The sequence below is a fragment of the Amblyraja radiata genome, chromosome 32, assembly GCF_010909765.2.
Source record: "Amblyraja radiata isolate CabotCenter1 chromosome 32, sAmbRad1.1.pri, whole genome shotgun sequence".
Lineage (NCBI taxonomy): Eukaryota > Metazoa > Chordata > Chondrichthyes > Rajiformes > Rajidae > Amblyraja > Amblyraja radiata.
This window is the reverse complement of record NC_045987.1, coordinates 19458704-19478922: the sequence shown is the minus strand read 5'-3', so window position 1 is coordinate 19478922 and position 20219 is coordinate 19458704. Positions and strand designations below refer to the sequence as shown.

Genomic DNA, 20219 nt, shown 5'->3' with positions numbered 1-20219 from the left:
TGTGTTACTCCAGCTTTTTGTGTCTATAGTCGGAATAACATTAGGTATTCTCCTGAACTCCAGGGCCTCTCCTGTGGCTCGAGAGGATACGAAGATAAAGCCCAAAGCTATCTCTTCTCTTACTTCTGTCAAATCTGGGATTCCATCCAGGGCATTGGTGACAATATAAAGACAGTATTCCTTATGCTGCCTGGCCTACTAACTCCCTCCAGCAATTTGCTTTTTAAAAAAAAAACTCAGCATTCCAGCATCTGTGGTATCTTATGTCAGCCAATTTTGCAACCATTCTTCCAAATTCCCTATAATTCAAAGACTCAATTTCACTATTAAATGAATTAAGCTATAATCTAACAAATTCTTAAACTACCCACATAGGTCTTGAAGTGAAATTCTCTTGATTATAATATTCTGCGTACTATTGGACTTGGCTGAACCACACAAAATTGTATTAAGAAGCTAGAAACCCGTGGTCGAGAAAAACCCTGAAGATCTCAGGGTACCAGGGTGGCAATTCCACAGCATAGGTATGCAAGAGGCTCTGCATGTAGCCTGGTGCATCACGGGCACAGTCCTCCTCACCTACATGAGATTCTCAAGAAGGCAACATTCATCATCAACGATCCCCACCATCCGGCACATGTCCTCTTCTTGCTGCTACCATCAGGCAGAAGTGGAATGACGCTACTAGGTTCAGAAACAGCTACTTTCCTGGAACTGAAGAACGGGTTCGGCCCGAAACGTTGCCTATTTCCTTCGCTCCATAGATGCTGCTGCACCCGCTGAGTTTCTCCAGCATTTTTGTGTACCTTCAATTTCCCAGCATCTGCAGTTCCTTCTTGAACACTTTCCTGGAACTATCAGGTTCTTGAACACTATGGAGCACCTCTTGCAATACCATGGACTACTTTTCTAATTATGTTTTTTTGCACTAATGTCCTTTTTTGCCGACCTTTTCTTTGCATTCTCTTATAAAATCTGAATAATTTATAAATAATGCAAACTTTGTTTGTGTGGTCCAAGTTAATCTGCAAGCAAGATTTTAATTGTACCCATACCTCACTGTAATTGCACAATAGATAATGAACTCTACTTGACTAAAATGTTTAAGTTGTTTATAACAATGTGTTTTTATCTTCTGCTAATAAAACTCATAGCCTTCTCTTAAGCTATGCAGCCAGTCCGATAGAAACATCAGAGACTGCAGATGTTGGAATCTGATGCAGCAAAAAAAACAATCTGCTGGAGGAACTCAGTGGGTCAGGCAGGAACTCAGCTGGAGGGAACAGACAGATGACGTTTCGGTTCTGATGTTGTCTGAACCAGAGTTCCTCCAGCAGTTTGTTTATTGCAGCCAATTTGATGACATCACAACTCCTGGCCATCAGGGAAAATCTTAAGCTGATGCCCAGCAGGAACCAACATGACAAATGGGAGTTTTCACCAGGGGTCAGTGAATCTTTCCAGGCAGCTGTCAACAAGGTCAGCAGCAAGCACTGTTGGTTACCGCATCCAAATAAAAAGTCTCTGGTAAAGGTGTAATACACAGCTTTTTTGTATCAGTGGCAGCTTGAAATGACCATAGTTGTAATTACTGCCTTGAGGCATATTATCCATGGGTATAGTCAACACAATGGAGAGGTACATCAAATTGTGCTGGGGGGGGGGGGGGGGGGGGGGGGGGGGGGTGGCAGGAAACCACAACTGCAAATATAATTTAGTTTAGGTAAATGCACCATCCAGCACATTGGTACAGTCGGCAAAATACAAGCTTTACTTGCAGGAAATCACGACTGACAAAGAGATCTGGATGCTATAATGCACAGACCACTGAGCTCTCATGACTAACTGTGAACCTGTAGCTGAATTAATAGGCTATTAATAGGTTTCGGCATTAATCAAAAAAAACTATTTTTCTCTCTCTCTGTCTCTCTCTCTCTCACACTTACAAAAACAATTATTAGCTTAAAAGCTACTCAGATAAGATCACTCAAGAACTTTGGCCTACTTACAGTAACAAAGAGCTGTGGGTGACCTGATAATAGAGTGAAGTACATGTTTTAAAAAAGCTAGGTAATATGTCTTTTGAAAGATATTTCCAAGTTTAACAGGTGTTATTTTTCCCTCCAGAACATATCCCCACCTGTTGTGATGGGCACCTGCAATATATTTTTTAAAAACCCCATATTTCTTCAGTTCTTAAAAACAAAATTGAAATCTAAATAGATATGATTTTCTTTTTGATAATAAATATCATGAAGCAGTTATCCAGGAGAGTTTTTAAGTGTGTATGAAGGAACTGCAGATGCTGGTTTAAACAAAAGATAGACACAAAATACTGGAGTAACACAGCGGGACAGGCAGCATCTCTGAAGAGAAGGGATGGGTGATGTTCTGGGTTGAGACCCTACTTCAGATAGGGTTTTTAAGTAGCCATCTTCTGATATACCCTCCTGTGTCTTTTTAAATTCATGTCTGTACCTTCAAGGTTTTATGTGTAGTAACTCGTAATCCTCTGACATTTTCGCCTCCTCCACCGATCCCACTACTAGTCACATCTTCCCATCTCCACCCCTTACCGCCTTCCGCAGGCTGATCTTTCCGCAACTCCCTGGCTAACTCATCCCATCCCACCCAAACCACCCTCTCCCCAGGTACCTTCCCCAGCAACTGCAGAAGATGCAACACCTGTCCCTATACTTCCTCCCTCAAATCTATCCAGGGACCTCAACAGTCCTTTCAGGTTAGGCAGAGGTTCACCTGCACCTCCTCCATCCACATCTACTGTATCCGTTGTTCAAGATGTGGACTCTTATAAATTGGCGAGACCAAACGTGGACTGGGTGATTGCTTCGCTGAACACCTTCGCTCAGTCTGCCTGGACCTACCTGATCTCCAAGTTTCTAAACACTTTAATTCTACTTCCCATTCCCACACTGACCTATCTGTCCCAGGCTTCCTCCCATGTCAGAGTGAGTCTGAACACAAATTGGAGGAACAGCATCTTATATTTTTCTTGGGCAGCTTACAACCCAGTGGTATGAATATTGATTTCTCTAACTTCAAGTAACCCCTGTGTTCCATCTCTCTCCATCCCTCCCCCGCCCAAGTCGCACCAGCTTATCGTTCTCGACCAATAAACAGCTAACAATGGACTGTTTCCTTTATCATAGTTACATTTTTGCATATCTTTCATTCATTGTTTTCCACATCTCTCTACATCATCGTCTATATCTCTCGTTTCCCTTTCCCGTGACTTTCAGTCCGAAGAAGCGTCTTGACCTGAAACATCATCCATTCCTTCTCTCCAGAGCTGCTGCCTGTCCTGCTGGTTACTCCAACTAGTTGTGTCTACCTTCAAGACTTTATGTCTCTGGAAACAAGCTATTTGGGTGAATAAATCTTTTGCACAAACCAGAAAACAATGGTGTACATTTAAAAGGGAAAATAAACAAGGTAAAAGATAAAGATGTGGAGGTATGGAGCTGTGGAGCTGCGGACCTACCTCCGTGGAGCTGGCCGGCTTCGGAGCGTGGAGAGCTGCGGTGGCGCGCTGCTGCGACCCGACTCCGGTGGATGGTGACACCGGGAGCTCGCGGGTCCCCGGTGGGAGACCGCTTTGCGGGGCACCGGCAACGGCGACTTCTCCCGCCCGAATTGCGGGGTTGAGAGTGACCTGGAGTGGGGCCTTACAACGCCCGGTGCGGCTTTAATTTGCCGCGGACTTGCAGGCGCCCGCCGGGGGCTCCAACACCAAGACCCGGGGCAGGGCCTTACATCGCCCGGCGTGGCTTTGAGTGGCCGCGGACTTGCTAGCGCCCGCCGGGGGCTTTGACCTCGACTTTGGGAGAGGAATGGAGAGCAGGGGAGAGACAAGACGAGAGACAAGACTTTGCCTTCCATCACAGTGAGGAGACTCACTGTGATGGAAGTTTGTGTAAATTGTGTTGGTGTGTGTGTCTTGGTTCTTTTCTTGTATGGCTGCAGAAACCAAATTTCGTTTGAACCTCATGTGAGGTTCAAATGACAAATAAAAGGTATTGTATTGTATTGTATTGTATAAGCTTGTGGAGTAGAACAACAGTAGATCAACAGATAAGCTTGTGGAGTAAAACAACCGTAATCAAGGTAGTAACTACTTAAAATCATATTGGGGTTTAAAAGAATGAGGATGTTTAATACACTAAAAAGAAAGAAAAAATGCACCTCAAAAGCTTTCCATACTGTTTTAGTACAATTCATTAAGCAATCAATTCCACATTACAATAGACAATAGGTGCAGGAGTAGGCCATTCGGTCCTTCGAGCCAGCACCGCCATTCAATGTGATCATGGCTGATCATCCCCAATCAGTACCCCGTTCCTGCCTACTCCCCATATCCCCTGACTCCGCTATTTTTAAGAGCCCTATCAAGCTCTCTCTTGAAAGCATCCAGAGAACCTGCCTCCACCGCCCTCTGAGGCAGAGAATTCCACAGACTCACCACACTCTGTGAGAAAAAGTGTTTCCTCGTCTCCGTTCTAAATGGCTTACTCCTTATTCTTAAACTGTGAGCCCTGGTTCTGGACTCCCCCAACATCGGGAACATATTTCCTGCCTCTAGCGTGTCCAAACCCTTAACAATCTTATATGTTTCAATGAGATGCCCTCTCATCCATCTAAACTCCAGAGAGTACAAGCCCAGCTGCTCCATTCTCTCAGCATATGACAGTCCTGCCATCCCGGGAATTAACCTTGTAAATCTACACTGCACTCCCTCAATAGCAAGAATGTCCTTCCTCAAAACATTCTGCAGATATACACTGTAAATTCTTTGGCCTGCATAATTCCTTTACAAAACTACATCGTAGATGTCTAAAACCTGGTCTTCATACAATTGTACAATTGTCAGAGGACTTTGGGAGGCAATTCTGATGGGTTGTTTGATAATTCCAGCTTGTCCCCACAGGTTTATTATGAATTCCTGACTTATGTCAGAAAGGATAAACAGTTTTATTTCTCCCATTTTTGGACTCCGTCCAATATTATAATGAAGATTGCGAATTCTGTGATGTGGCATTGTACCATTAAACATTTTGCTTGGAACAGGGTAATAGCAGTAGACTAACGTTCAATATTTAAAAGGAAAAGGAATATATAGATCAAAAAGCATTAGTTTAGTTTAGAGATACAGTATGGAAACAGGCCCTTTGGCCCAATCCACGCCTACAATCAATCACCCTTAAACACTGGTAGTACATTATCCCACTTTCCTACCCACTCCCTGCACACCAGGGGCAATTTACAGAGGCCTCAGCATTTTTGAGATGTGGCAGGAAATCAGAGCATCCAGATGGAACCCACATGGTCACAGGAAGAACGTACAAACTCCACATAGATAGCAGCCGAGGTCAGGATGGAACCCGGGTCTCTGATGCTGTGAGGCAACAGCTCCATCGGCTGTGCCACATTACTACTATGAACACTTGAAATCTAGTGATAATGTTGATTTTTAAAAAGCCAGTTAATATGTATAAAAAAGTGGCTTCCTCTTAACAACTGTTGCACAATATCATTAGTAGAAAAAACCCCACAAAAATGTTAGGTTTACTGCTCACAAACTCTGGTCCTTGCACAATACATTAATTTTTCTTCCCACTCCCACAAAGTCCTGTCCGTCCTTCTCCACTGCTACAGAGAGGCTAAACTCAAATTGGTTGAACAACATCTCAGATTGCCCTTGGGTAGTCAAAAGTCACTAGTCTGAATATAGAATTTTCCTTTTTTAGGTAACCCACAGTCCCCAGTCTTCTCTGCAATTTACTCCAACTAGTTTTCTCCTCTTGTTCGTCTCTTCCATCCTCCTCCCTGCCCAGCCATTTACATTTGTCCATCATTCCCTCCTTATTTGGTCCCATTGATCACCTACACCACCCGCCATCTGGCTCAATCTCCCCTTCTGATCTGGTTCTACTTATCACCTTTGAGGCGGCACGGTGGCACAGCTGTAGAGGGCCTGTTTCTGCACTGTATCTCAAAACTAAACTAAACTAAGCAAAATTCCATATTGCTACTATGGCGGCTTGAAAAGTCTGGAGCGGCTTCCTCCTCCCCGGAGACCGGGGAATCATTGTAAATCATTGCTTAAATGTTAGTCAGTTAGTTTGGAGGGATTTTATGTGGTGGGGGGGGTGAAGGGGGAAACTTTAATTCTTAGTCCCCTACCTGGTCCGAGAGGCGGGGAGCGGGCAATACCTTACCGGGTCGCCGTGCAGTAAGCTCCGGAGCGTTGTGGCCGCCGACTCCCAACATCGCGGAGCTGGGGCTGCAGGCGTCCGGCCGCGGGTGGTGCCGGTTGGAGCTCCGACCCTGGCAACTCTACCCCTGGCTGCGCGGCGCTCCAAGTCCAGCGCCGCCCGCAGCTCCAGCTCCGCGATGTTGGGAGTCGGCGGCCACAGCGCTGGGATACCAGCGGGGAGCGGGCAATGCCTTACCGGGTCGTCGTGCGGTAAGCTCTGGAGCGCTGTGGCCGCCGACTCCCAACATCGCGGAGCTGGGGCTGCGGGCGTCCGGCCGCGCTGGATATGGAGCGCCGCGCAGCCAGGGGTAGAGTTGCCGGGGTCGGAGCTCCAACCGGCGCCGCCCGCGGCCGGACGCCCGCAGCCCCAGCTCCGCGATGTTGGGAGTCGGCGGCCACAGCGCTCCGGAGCTTACTGCACGGCGACCTGGTAAGGCATTGCCCGCTCCCCGCCTCTCCGACCAGGTAGGGGACTAAGAATTAAAGTCCCCCCCCCCCCTCCCTTCACATAAAAGCCCTCCAAACTAACTGACTAACATTTAAGCAATGATTTACAGATGTTTAAGTGACTCCCCGGTCTCCGGGGAGGAGGCAGCTGCTACAGTAGTACAGACCTGGGTTGACCGTGGGTCATTTCGGGTCAAGTTTGGCGCCAAACGCGAGCTTTGGCGTGCAGGCGACATCCTGGAAAAAATGTCCGGTTTTCGGAGCTTTTCGGTTTCCGGAACTCCGGATAAAAGGTTGTGCACCTGTACTGGCAATCTTTCCTCTTGCCCCAGTCCAGATACAGGGTCTCATCTGAAACATCGACTTACATCTTTTGCTTTCACAGATACTGCTCGAGGTCTTGCAACATTGTTTTTAAATTGTTCCAGATTACAGGATCTGCAGTCTCTTCAGTCTATATCTTTACTTCCAAGTCTTCCACTAGGGGTGCCGTATGATGGCAGCCTCTGCCTACAGTCTGTATGTATTTCCATCTTTAAAAACATTTTTTGTCTGTTTAAAAAGTATGTCTTAGTCTTTTTATGGGAGAGAGGTGGGTAGGGTAAGGGGGAAACTGTTTCCCAGTCACTATTCTCCAAGTCGCGTCTTCAACTTCGCGGAGTCCTGGGATCCCTTTTCCAAGGGCCGCCTGTGTGAATCTCCGCCCAGCTCGGCCTGTGGACTTCGGGAGCCGCAGTCTCCGGTAAGAAGTGGCCGATTTGGAACTCCAAGCCGCTGAGAATGTTCTTCCGTTATGACGTTGGAGTTCCATCATCCCGGCGAGAGGGCCTGAACATCGGGCCGCCCGTAGCGGCGACTGTGGAGGTCTCGGGAGGCCCCGACCACGGGTGAACATCAAAGAGGAGGATGACAACTTTGTTGCCTTCCCTCACAATTCTGCTGTGCGGGGATGTTTATGTTAAACACTATCGTGTGTTGTGCTCTTTTTTATTTGTATGGCTGTATGGTGACCCCAAATTTCACTGTACCAATTGGTGCATGTGACAATAAATGTCTCTGGAATCTTGAATCTTTCAATGGGGCAATACAAAGCTTGTTTCTTTGAATTCATTTTTAGAATAGTTTTAATTCTCTCCCCACAAATGACCATCCCTCATGTCTAGTAGTCTGTTATGTGTTCCTTTTGTATAGTGCCTTTCACCCTTCACTCTCCAATCTTGGAATGTGCCTCTTAAAATTTTCTCTTCTTTTGAGATTGCCTGTTGAAAGCAATTTCTTTTCTGCAAAAAACATCTTTCAAATGTTTTTCTCTCTAAAAGCCTAAAGTCTTACAGGCCGCTGTGGGTGTATGAGCAACTCCTATTAAACACCACTTTAGCAAGGCACACTTCATAGCCTAAGATAAACACAAAAGGCTGGAGTAACTCAGCGGAACAGGCAGCATCTGTGGAGAGAAGGAATGGGTGACGTTTCAGGTCGAGACCATTCTTCAGACAGGTCAGGGATGAAGGGGCTGTCCCACTTGGACGACCTAATCCACGAGTTTAGAAGACCCTAGACGGGTTGAAAAAAATGTCACGGTCGTGTTGATTCGCCGAAGTAAAAGACCTTCTACGACCTCCTACGACTACGGCCTCCTACGACTATGTCCACGACCTCCTACGACCCGCCTTGACCTCGGTCTTCCACACCTAAGGCCAACTACGACTAGCTAGGAGTGGAAATGATCACATGATAAAATGTCATATTTTCTTTTTTTTTTCTCGGGCCAGTTACCGACCCACGACTACCATCACGTCCTACCTACGAGTAAAAAGCATTAATTTTTTCCATGCCGGCCTTTTTTTTTACTCGTAGACATGTTTTATCAGGCTGGAAAAAACGCCGCGACCTACTTGCGGCCACGAGTACATGGAGACCACTCACTGGGGCTTAAGGGAAAGGAGAGATATAGACGGTGATGTGCAGAGATAAATAAATAACAATCAATGAAAGATATTCAAAAAAGTAATGATGATAAAGGAAACAGGCTGTATGTATGGTGAAAATGAGAAGCTAGTGCGACTTGGGAGGGGGAAGGATAGAGATAGCGAGCGCCGGGGCTACATGAAGTGAGAGAAATCAAAATTCATCGCACTGAGTTGTAAGCTGCCCAAGCGAAATATGAGATGCTGTTCCTCTAATTTGCGTTCAGCCTCACTCTGACAATGGAGGAGACAGAGGACAGAAAGGTCTGTGTAGGAATGGGAAGGAGAGTCAAAGTGTCAGCAACCAGGAGATCAGATTGGTTCACGCGATCGCCCAGTCTGCGTTTGGTCTCACCGATGTATAGGAGTCCACATCTTGAACAACGGATGCAGTATGTGAGGTTGGAGGAGGTGCAAGTGAACCTCTGCCTAACCTGAAAGGACTGTCGGGGTCCCTGGACGGAGTCGAGGGAAGAGCTATAGCGACAGGTATTGCATCTTCTGCGGTTGCAGAGAAAGGTACATGGGGAGGGGGTGGGAAGGGATGAGTTAACCAGGGAGTTGCAAAGGGAACGGTCTCTGCGGAAGGCGGAAAAGGGTGGAGATGGGACAATGCTCTTTTACCTTCCTTCCTTCCTTCACTGGTGCCTAATTTTGTCCTCTTGCATATCTTCAAACTTAGTTATGGCACAACTTGCTGCTGTGTCATCGAGAGATACAGCATGGGAACAGGTCCTTTAGCTCCCTGAATCCACGCTGACCATTAACCACCAATTTTACACAAATCGAATCCAACTTTATTCTCTCTGTGTGCCAAGACCCTAAACTCTTGAATGTTCTTACTGCTTTCTCTCTGCTTTCTTTCCTCCTTTAAGATGTATAAATCCACTTCATTGATCCCTTATCTGACATACAGAGTTGCAGATATCTACTTTAATTAGGCAAATTAAGTAGGAATGGATTGAAGGATTTCAATTATTACAAATGAAGGATTTTATAATTTTCTATATGGAACGGCTTATTAAAATGTACAAAATGTTATTTTTTATTATATCTAATCACATATAAAACGGAAAATTTTCACCTTTACAGCGGTTACAATTACAAAACGTCTGTCCACTTTAGTATGGTTTTATAAGCTTTTTTGTTGTCATTCATAATTGAACCTTTACATTTCTAACAAATATTTGTATTTGGAAATCTATTATACACAAGCCATGACATGGTCACAGCACTCACTTCCAATTTCTTATCTGTGCCTTATATCTATTCTACTTATAGATTATGAAATCTGTACATGCCTCCAATCATCAGATCTAATCCTATGCTATTAACTGCATCCACATGCAGAAAGCTGTCTGTCAAACTTGTATTTTTCCCTTGAATACGTCACATATTAACTCCAATTCACACAAAATTGAAATGCAACTGCTGTAATTCTGAAGACTCCACCGCCCAACCCAACCAAATAAAATCATAGTCCATAGGAACAGGTAACAACACGTGTTTATGAAGAATCATAACATAATAAATCATCCTGTGGCTCTTTACAGAGCTACACAAGGTACATGAAACAAAATGCCTTTAGGCTCGTTCAAAGTTTTAAGAAGTATCTAAGATGAGGAAAGAGATATAGAAGAAATTCTGTAATTAGGGTTATACATAAGGGACTGTTTTGTGTGCAAAGCAAATATGTGCTCCTGAAAAAGGTAAGAAATTGCTGCTCATGAAGACACCTGCTCTAACATGTGGGACAGCTGAAAGTTGAATTTCTGGCTTTCGACTCCAGGAATAATAGTTATGAGAATCACATATTTACAAAAAATTATAAGCAATATTGACACAATTAGTAATTCACATGAGCATTTGATTTGATTTGTCCTCAGCAATATGGAGGTAATTTTAACAATGAACCTTGGCATTTTCTCCCAATTGGAAGTTTATGCAGTAGAAGCCGATATTTCTGATTTGCCCAAAAGCAATGCCTTAACTTCACTCCACTTAAAACAGATCATAATAGACACCTTGATGTCAAGGAAATGATAGCAACATGGTCACTTAGACAACATTTACTCAAGAGTTATCACAGGAATGTTTTGAGTCGACTATGCCAGTTCCATATAAAATAAATTAATTAATTTAACATTTTCAGGAGATACTGTAGGACTTTCTTCTATCTTTGGACGAGAATGACAGACAATTTTAAACTTTGAGTATTAAGTAATTATTAACATGTTTGGCATGCTTAATGCTTAGAACGGCTATTCACACCCTTTTGTCTGCTCCATCATTCAATTAGATCACTGTTGATCCTTTCCTGCACTAACCCCAATATTCTTCCACTACTATCCATTGTATAAAATTATGGATCTTTTTCAGCATACAGCAATGGAGCCAACACTCGGCTTCATTAACTGTATGGAAAGGGGAGCAGGACAGTTTGCCGATGCACAATTAAGTGGCCCATTCCAGACAGAAAAAAATTACGGCGATTCACTAATCTAATGAAGATTAGCAGATCAAAATAATCAGAAATATCTATCCCTAAACAATTGTACGTTGCCTCAACTTCAAGCATTAAATAGAGCTGATCAAATAGAGTCAAACACAGTCTTGTTCAGTTCAATGGTTCCACAGCAGGGATAGACATATGTGGAAACTGTCTTGCATTGGTTCTGAAACTAGATAAATATGCAGGAACCAAAATAAATATTGTAGTGACATTGCTGAAGGCAGCTAGATTTATTGCAACTAAGCATTTCCTGTTGAATATGCTGTCAGTAATAGATAACCTTATGTTTCAGAGAAGCTACTACACTTTCCAAAATTAAACCCGTGCGGTGGCTGCTGCACGTTCAATCTCTGGAGCAGCAGCTGAACAACTTGGGTAAAACAGAAACATTTTAGAGCAGCTCAATGCCAACCCGACACATTTCAAAAACAAATTATATACTACAGCAATAAATGTCAGTGTACCAGATATTTACAGTATTCCCCAAGAATGATCTATGCTGAACATGTTTACACATTTGGCCAAAGTACTTAACGCTGCAAGTTTATCAAGAGTTGCAGTGACCTGAATAAGGATGAATTCTCAGAATTAGAATGATTTGAAACAGAGCATCTTATCCACTTTTCAATCTAAAAACTAACTAGTTAATGCTGCTGATAGCTGGCCATAAATTTGGCAACATTCTACCAGGGGAGTTCCTGAATAAAAAAGGCAGCTGAAAATTTGAAATAAAAACAGAAAATTCTTGAATGCTCAGTAAGTCAAGCAGCATCTGTGAGAATAACCAGCATGACTACTAATAATTCATTAAAGACATTAGGCCACATTTGCATGTATTGCACATTCCTAATACTATAAGAACAGAGCAGCTTTCAGATCAGTTCGGAATCACCATATCATTGAGTATGGGGTCATATACAGGACATTGTGTTTAAGAAGGAACTGCAGATGCTGGAAAATCGAAGGTAGACAAAAGTGCTGGAGAAACTCAGCAGGTGCAGCAGCATCTATGGAGTGAAGGAAATAGGCAACGTTTCGGGCCAAAACCCTTCTTCAGACTGATGGAGGGTGGGGGGAGAAGAAAGGAAAAAGGAGGAGGAGGAGTCTGAGGGCTGAGGGAGAGCTAGGATCGGGAGGAGACAGCAAGGGCTAATGGAATTGGGAGAATTCAATGTTTATGCCACTAGGATGCAGACTACCAAAGCGGAATATGAGGTGCTGTTCCTCCAATTTCCGGTGGTGCTCACTCTGGCCATGGAGGAGGCCCAAGACAGAGAGGTCGGATACGGAATGGGAGGGGGAGTTGAAGTGCTGAGCCACCGGGAGGTCAGGTTGGTTAATGCGGACTAGGCGGAGGTGTTCGGCGAAACGATCGCAAAGCCTACGCTTGGTCTCACCGATGTAGATCAGCTGACATCTAGAGCAGCGGATGCAATAGATGAGGTTGGAGGAGATGCAGGTGAACCTCTGTCGCACCTGGAACGACTGCTTGGGTCCTTGAATGGAGTCAAGGGGGGAGGTAAAGCGACAAGTGTGGACAGTCTGGACAAGGATGGCAGATTCCCTCCACAAAAAGGCCAGTGGCAAACTTCAGTGGGTTTTAATGGTGAATCTTTTATAATCTTTTATTACAGATCTTTTATTTAGTTACATAAATTTGAATTCTCTAGGTACATTCAAAGCTTTTTCTCCAGCTTAAAGCCCTGTCCCCCGGTACGAGTTCATTCCAAGAGTTCTCCCGAATTTGCCCTGATTCGATCTCGGAGATTTACGGTAATGGCCACTCGTCGGTACTTGGGGCTCTCGTGGACATTTTTCATCATGTTGAAAAATCTTCACAAGTCTTCCCGTGCTTAGCGAGTCTTCCCTAGTACCTGCCGTAGCGCTAAGAGACGTCCCCGAGCTCCGGCGTACCCGCTACGTTCATTCTCCGTGCTTACTCGGGAGAGCTCTTGGAATGAACTCCTACCGTGGGACAGGGCTTTTAGTAAAGTAAGCCTATGTATAGTGTGTGAAGCTGAAAGGTGACATACCCTATCTCTTTATCTACAGATTGGCACATTACAATCTGCACCAGTCATTCTGACCTGGCAAAATGAACTCTTTTCATACCACTTGTTAATCTTTGATGATCTGGCTGCTAGAGTTAGCGAAGGTATTTCAAATACTAAATTTGTGCAGTTATGCTGTATGTATATAATCATAGACAGCATTGCAAACATTTAGTACTCGATGGTGTCAATGATAAGGCAGTTTCTGCCGATACTCAAAACTGATTTTTCCTGTGGCAGATCATGCTGCTTGACAGATGGGTCCAAAGAGCAGTTCAGCATTTGCCGAGACTACAGTGCCAACTGCAAAGGATTTACAGACTCCCTGGGATTTGTTTATTTGTGCAGTAAAGGCCAGATGGCCATTTTGAGTGTTGCAGTAAACACTAGAGTGAAGGGTTGGAAATTAAATGGAATAAACCTGGTATCTTCAACTTCCAGAAAAAAGGCCACATGTAGATGTATATTAAGTACATTTTAAATCCAGGGTTTTGTGGTTTCAAGCAGAGTGCGATAAAGAATTTGGTTTGCATGACATTTTTCCCATGAGGGCAGCATACAGAGAAATAGTAAGCCATATGCAGTATCTGACTGTGACTGGTCATGGCAAATGTCCTGCTTTTAAGCATTACATCAGCGTCATCACTGATAGACAAGGCGAAGGGACTTGCATAGACTACATGGGGAAGTGAGCATCTTAATTAAACTAGTTCTATGAAGTAATTCAACAGGATTAGAGGGGCAGGTTTTAAAGACAATTCTCTCGGTACATTGTCCAGAGAAGACCAAAGAATATTTTGTTCATAATCAATATTTTAAATGAAAATGCTGACATCAGAAAACTGTGTCCAAAACTGTGTCCTGGACCATCACTTCTCAAATCCCCATTCACAGCTCACTTTTACCTCCTACCTAGGATCTTTAGATTACATGGTTTTATCCAGATATTGCCCCACAGAACCCATTTCTTACTCCCTGGACTACTCTTTCTCCATCATTTTGTCTCTTCGCTTCCCAATTACATCCATGACATTGTCAATACCCTCCACCGTTTTTACATTTTCAGCCTGCGCATCTGATTTCACCACACCATCATTCCATATCAGGATGGGCTTGGGACTTGTTGCTTCATCCCTGAACCAAAGGCCAACCAGCATACAAATATAAATACAAATTGCAGATGATAGAAATCTGAAATAAAATCTGCTGGAAATACTCAGGTGGTCAGACTACAACCATGGGAAAAGAAACCAAGTTAATGCAGCACAAGCACACAGACTCTCACAATCTAACCCCACCTCCCCCACTCTGCTTCCTGCAAGTACACCCGTCCATTCTCCCATTATCTCTAGCTCTGAAACATGTTCTGGTGCTGGCACCTTCCTCACAAGTTTTATAAGCTCCCTCTACCTCCCCCCCCCCCATCATTAATCGTGGTTTCCCTCCACCGTAATTGTCAGGGCTCTGAACCATTTCTGTTCCCACTGCTCTTACTCCTCTCCACAGAAGGATGCAGCTCATCTGGTGTTCGCTGTCCACCTACCAGTGTCTGTATTCAACAATTGTCCTCCATGATTCACGCCACTTCAAAAACAATGCCATTATCACTTTCACTTTCAGTATTCCAGTGACTGTTCTTGCCACTGCTCCCACTCTTTTATTTCCACCGAGGTTAACCCGCCCCACCCTCCCTTCTTGCAGCATCCCCCCAAAAAACTGCAGAAGAAACAACACGTGTCTGTTTACTAACTCCCTTTGCACCATCCAAAGATTCCGACCAGGATAGGTCTGATTCACGTGTACTTCTTCTAATTTGGCCTTTCTGCTTTTGCTATTTACAATATGATCTCCTCTACAATGGAGGAGCAAAGCGCATATTTCGTGGAGCAATTTTTAGTCTAAGGGTGATGCTAAACTTCCACTTGCCTGTTACCTTAAATCTCCACCCTCACCCATTCTAACCCATTTTTTGAGCACTCACTCTGTGACATCAAAGTCCAGAGCAAGTTTCAGCAACGGCATCCATCTTTTAACAGGACACATTATAGCCCTCAAGAGTGAAATCAACAGCTTTAAGTTGTCAGCTTTTCCCCAATATGTACAAGAACTAGCCAGTTCCAATACAAGGTATAACCTATAAAATCAACAACATTTCCCCCCCCCCCAAAGATAAACATAAAATGCTGCAGCATCCCTGGAGAACATGGATAGGCGACGCTTCTGTTCTGATGAAGAATTTCACTGTACCTTAATTGGTACACGTGACAATAAAATACCTTTCAGCCTTTGGGTTCCGAGCTGAAAAGTCACCTATCCATGTTCTCCAGGTATGCTGCCTGACCTCTAAGTTACTCCTGCATTTTGTGTCCATCTTTGGTATAAACTAGCATCTGCTTGTTATTACATATACAATTTTTCTCCAACCCACTATTTCCAGCCGTCTCTTTCTTATTCCAGGTTTCCAACACCTCAGGTATTTGGCATTCCAAAGCTCCGGCAATATTTCCCCTCCATTTGTTTGCCACTAACACCTCTGGCAATCAGACCAGGTGCAATTAACCAGTCTTGACTACTCCCTCTCAGCCTTACCCCAATCAGGCATATTGCATATGCTGGAACCTGGAGCAAAATAATATTACGAAGAAGGTATAGGAGACTGAAAACTGTGACCACAACACCTGTCCCTTTACCTCCCCCCTCGACTCCATCCAAGGACCCAAACAGTCTTTCCAGATGAGGCTTGCACCTCCTCCAACCCCATCTACTGCATCCGCTGTTCCAGGTGTCAACTTCTCTATATCGATGAGACCAAGCGCAGGCTCGCCGATCATTTCACTGAACACCTTTGTTCAGTCCGTTTTAACCTACCTGATCTCCCGGTGACTCAGCCCTTCAACTCCCCCTCCCAATCTGACCTTTCTGTCCTGGGCCTCCTCCATTGTCAGAGTGAGGCCCAGCCTAAATTGGAGGAACAGCACCTCATATTTCACTTGGGTAGTTTACACCCCAGCGGTATGAACATTGACTTCTCAAACTTCAGATAGCCCTTGCATTCTCTCTCCATCCCCTTCCCCTTCCCAGTTCTCCCACTAGTCTTATTGTCTCCGCCTACATTCTATCTTTGTCCAGTCCACTCCCCTGACATCAGTCTGAAGAAGGGTCTCGACTCGAACCGTCACCCATTCCTTCCCTCCAGAGATGCTGCCTCGCCTGCTGAGTTACCCCAGCATATTGTGTTTACCACCATGTTAAAGATATCTTCATCCCCAAACCATCAGGCTCTTGAACACTACGTCACACTAATCTCAACTGTGAACTGTAGACTGTCTTTGGTTGCGCAAAGAAATTCTTTGCACTCGTATTCCGGTCATTAATTTCTTAAATTTTTATTCATTATACATTATCTAGGTGCATTACATTTACATACCAGCTATGCTGTTGCAAATAAGAATTTTGCTGTTCCGTTGTCAGTACATATAAAAATGATTCTTAAAATGCTTGAGGAATTTGGCGTCTGTGGAGGATCCTCATGCAGGGTCTTGACCCGAAATATTGACCATATCTTTGCCTCCACAAACACGGCTTGACCTGCTGAGTTTCTCCAGCAGTTATTTTTTTTAAACGCGATCCGAGGTATTCACATTTAACACTTTTTTTTAACCTTTTCCTACAAAAAAGGTTGTTGACCCAAAATGTTTACCTTGTTTTCTTTCACAGATGCTGCCTGACCTGATAAGTATTTCCAGCATTTTATTTTTAGAGTTATGTCTGCACTACTTCTTGGCCTTTTGGGGGTTCATTCCTTTCAAAGCACATACGAGCCAAAATTCACTGCCAGTACAAATAACCACTGGCCATTTCTACATTATTCATTCAAAAAAAAGTCACTTTTTCCCTGGAGGGCTCATGATGGCAATTGACAAATGAACCTGATGTCATGAATGAATGAATTAATGTAATTCATTTAAACAGAAACACAAAATATTCTACAAACTGACGAATATTTATTCTCCTGTGGTTACACTTGGAAATGTGTCCTTTTTTTTGTTAGTTCTTCAGATATTAATCATCAAATTGCACTGACTGTTTCTGTTTAAAAACGCAAGTGTGAAATGCCTGCAAACCACGACAGCACACGGACTAACAGATGAATCTGTTTACAAGCTGTTTGACAGGGAGAAAAAAGACATGCTTCTTTCTTTCTCTTCTACTCTGCATTAAGAAAGTTTTACATTTAGTTTAGTTGAGAGATACAGCATGAAAACAGGCCCGCCCTTCGGCCCACTGAGTCCATAATCACCCTGTGATTTCCCTGCACACTACTTCCACGTTATCTCACTTTCACATCCTACACACCAGGGGCAATTTAAAGACACCAATTAACCTACAAACCTGCAAGTCTTTGGAATGTGGGAGTAAACCAGAGAACCCAGAGAAAATTATTATACGTTTTCATTTAGTACAAAATAAATTGCAAATGTTATAATTAGGACAGCTCAAGTACCTTTCAATCTACTAGTTTTATTGAAGACTGTAGCTTGCTATAAAGCACTTTCCAATATAAATAATAGACACAAAGAGCTGGAGTAACTCAGCAAGTCAGGCAGCATCTCTGGAGAAAAAGGATGGGTGACGTTTCAGGTCAGGACCCTTCTCGTCACCCATACTTTTTCTCCAGAGATGCTGCCTGACCTGCTGAGTTACTCCAGCACTTTGTGTCTATATTTGATATAAAGCAGCATCTGCAGTTCTTTGTTTCTCCAATATAAATTATCTGGTTCTCTAGTATTACTGATTGTTCGGCAAAACACAACGTGCTGAAGTAACTTGGCGGGTAAGGCAACATCTTTGATGATTGAAATATACAGCATTATACACAACGCACTGGGGGCAATTGACAGGGGCCAATCAACCTACAAACCTGCATGGTCTTTGGAATGTGGGGGGAAACCAGAGCACCTAGAGGAAACTCAAGTCGTCACAGACAAGACATGCAAACCCCACACAGTCAGCACCTGAGGTCAAGATTGAATCTGGGTCTCTGATGCTGTGAGGCAGCAGCTCTACCAGCTGCGCCACAATGCTGCCCTGTGGAGGGAATGGAGAGGCATCGTTTTGGGTTGGGACCCATCTTCAGACTTTACTGATTATTAATTTATTGCATTATTGATTATCATATTTCTTGTGTTCATCTACCTGTAAAGCTGTAACAAATAAGAATTCCATTGTTTCATTCCCTGTAAATATAAACACTTTTGACTCTTAAGAAATAACAAGGGCAACTGCTTATCATAAAACTCAAACTCTTTTCACTAACTACTTATACAATCATTTTATTACAATTCCCTAATTGAGATTTTAAAAGGTGTGAAACAACAATTTGCTCTTAATGCCAAACTAACAAATTCATTGGAACACTGACACAATCATTTACAGAGTGCATGTGTCCCTTTTAATTATCCATGTACTGAAAACCACCATCATCTACATGTGCTGAAGTGCCACATTTAAAAAACTGTTGCTCACTCTGCTCCACAGAACTAACTCACCGATACTTATCATGCACAATCTAATGACAAGAAACACCAAAATAATTTATCCAGCAATTGATCAAAAACACAAAACAATGCCTAAAGCCCAAATTGAACGAAAAGGAGGTTGGTGAGAGGGGAATAGAGTTTGAAATGTTGTTGGCACTGCATACGGGTAAGTGTTGCGATGACACACCACAACAAGGACATTAATATACACTCCAAAAACAAATCCAATGCTTTGCAACCGGACTAAAAATAACACAGGGCAACACAGAGCTGCTGAGAATAACTTCTCTTGCATGTGCTGTGCAACATCAGGAGGTGGTAGGGGGTCTAGGGTTATGGTATCGATGGGCAACCACGAATGCACAACATTTAAAACGCATGGGAGTCACAAAGGGAGGGTGAAGGAAGGGAGCTGCAGCGAGAGGGGAGTGTGTGGGCACCGGGGGGTCATCTGCGGCCAGGCCCCGGCTCCGGGCCTAGCGCCTACTGGAACAAAGCCAAGCCTGCTCGGGGCCGGCTCCGAGTGGCGAACCGGACCGCCCCCCAGACCACTGGCACCGGCCGGCCCAGTCCTGGGGCCTCTGGCCCTCTCCCCTCCGCCATTATAACGGGGTGGGGGTCGCACAGTTGTGGTGGTATTGGAGGAAGGTTCTAGCGAAGGCCGCGGCCCCCGGGAGCCCCCCACCCACCTCCCTCCCTCACTCACTCAGTCAGTCTCAGTCCCCCTCCCCCACACTCCGCCACTCTCCCCCACCCCCACCCCTGGCCTGGCCCGGCCCGGCCCAGCCCGGCCACCGCCCTAACCCGACCCCGACTCTGCTCCCCGTACCTGCCCCGACCCCGACCCCGCTCCCCGGCTGCTGGCGGCGGCGGCGGATCCGGCGCTCGCTCGCTCGCTCGCTCGGTGGCGGCGGGCGCGCGCACGCGCGGGATGGGCGGCGGGAACGCGCGCGGGGCCGGACGGGTCCGGGAGCAGAATCTGTCAATCAGCCTTCAAGGAGCCGCCCGCCACTCCTCCCTCTTCACTCCTCCCTCTTCACTCCTCCCTCTTCACTCCTCCCTCTTCACTCCTCCCCTCTTCACTCCTCCCCTCTTCACTCCTCCCCTCTCCTCCTACCCTACACCTCCTCCTGCCCTACACCTACACCTCCTCCTCTCCTACACTTCCCTCCTTCTCCTTCTTCTCTTATCTGCTTCTCTTATCCTTCACCTCTTCACATCCTTCTCCTCTCCCTCTTCTTTCTTCTTCCCTACTTCTCCTCTCTCCTCCTTCTCTCTTTTCCTCCTCTCTTCTCTTTTTCTCCCTTCTCTTTTCTCTCCTCTCCTATTTTTCTCTCCTCTCCTCTCTCACCTCTTCAACTACCCACTTCTTCCCTTTCCCTTCACTTTCTTCTTCTTCTCTTCTCCTCTAACGCTATTCTCACGCTA

At 44.7% G+C, this 20219-nt stretch overlaps 1 protein-coding gene across 1 annotated transcript in view; it reads right to left on the bottom strand.

Annotated features, from left to right (window-relative positions):
• LOC116990908 (zinc finger and BTB domain-containing protein 26-like) overlaps nucleotides 1–19685 on the bottom strand; it is a 32938-nt gene extending 13253 nt beyond the window's left edge. The window contains exon 1 of the mRNA XM_033049051.1: nucleotides 19621–19685. The gene's annotated coding sequence lies outside the window, so the exon portion shown is untranslated. The remainder of the gene's footprint in view (nucleotides 1–19620) is intronic.
• Nucleotides 19686–20219: the final 534 nt, after the last annotated feature.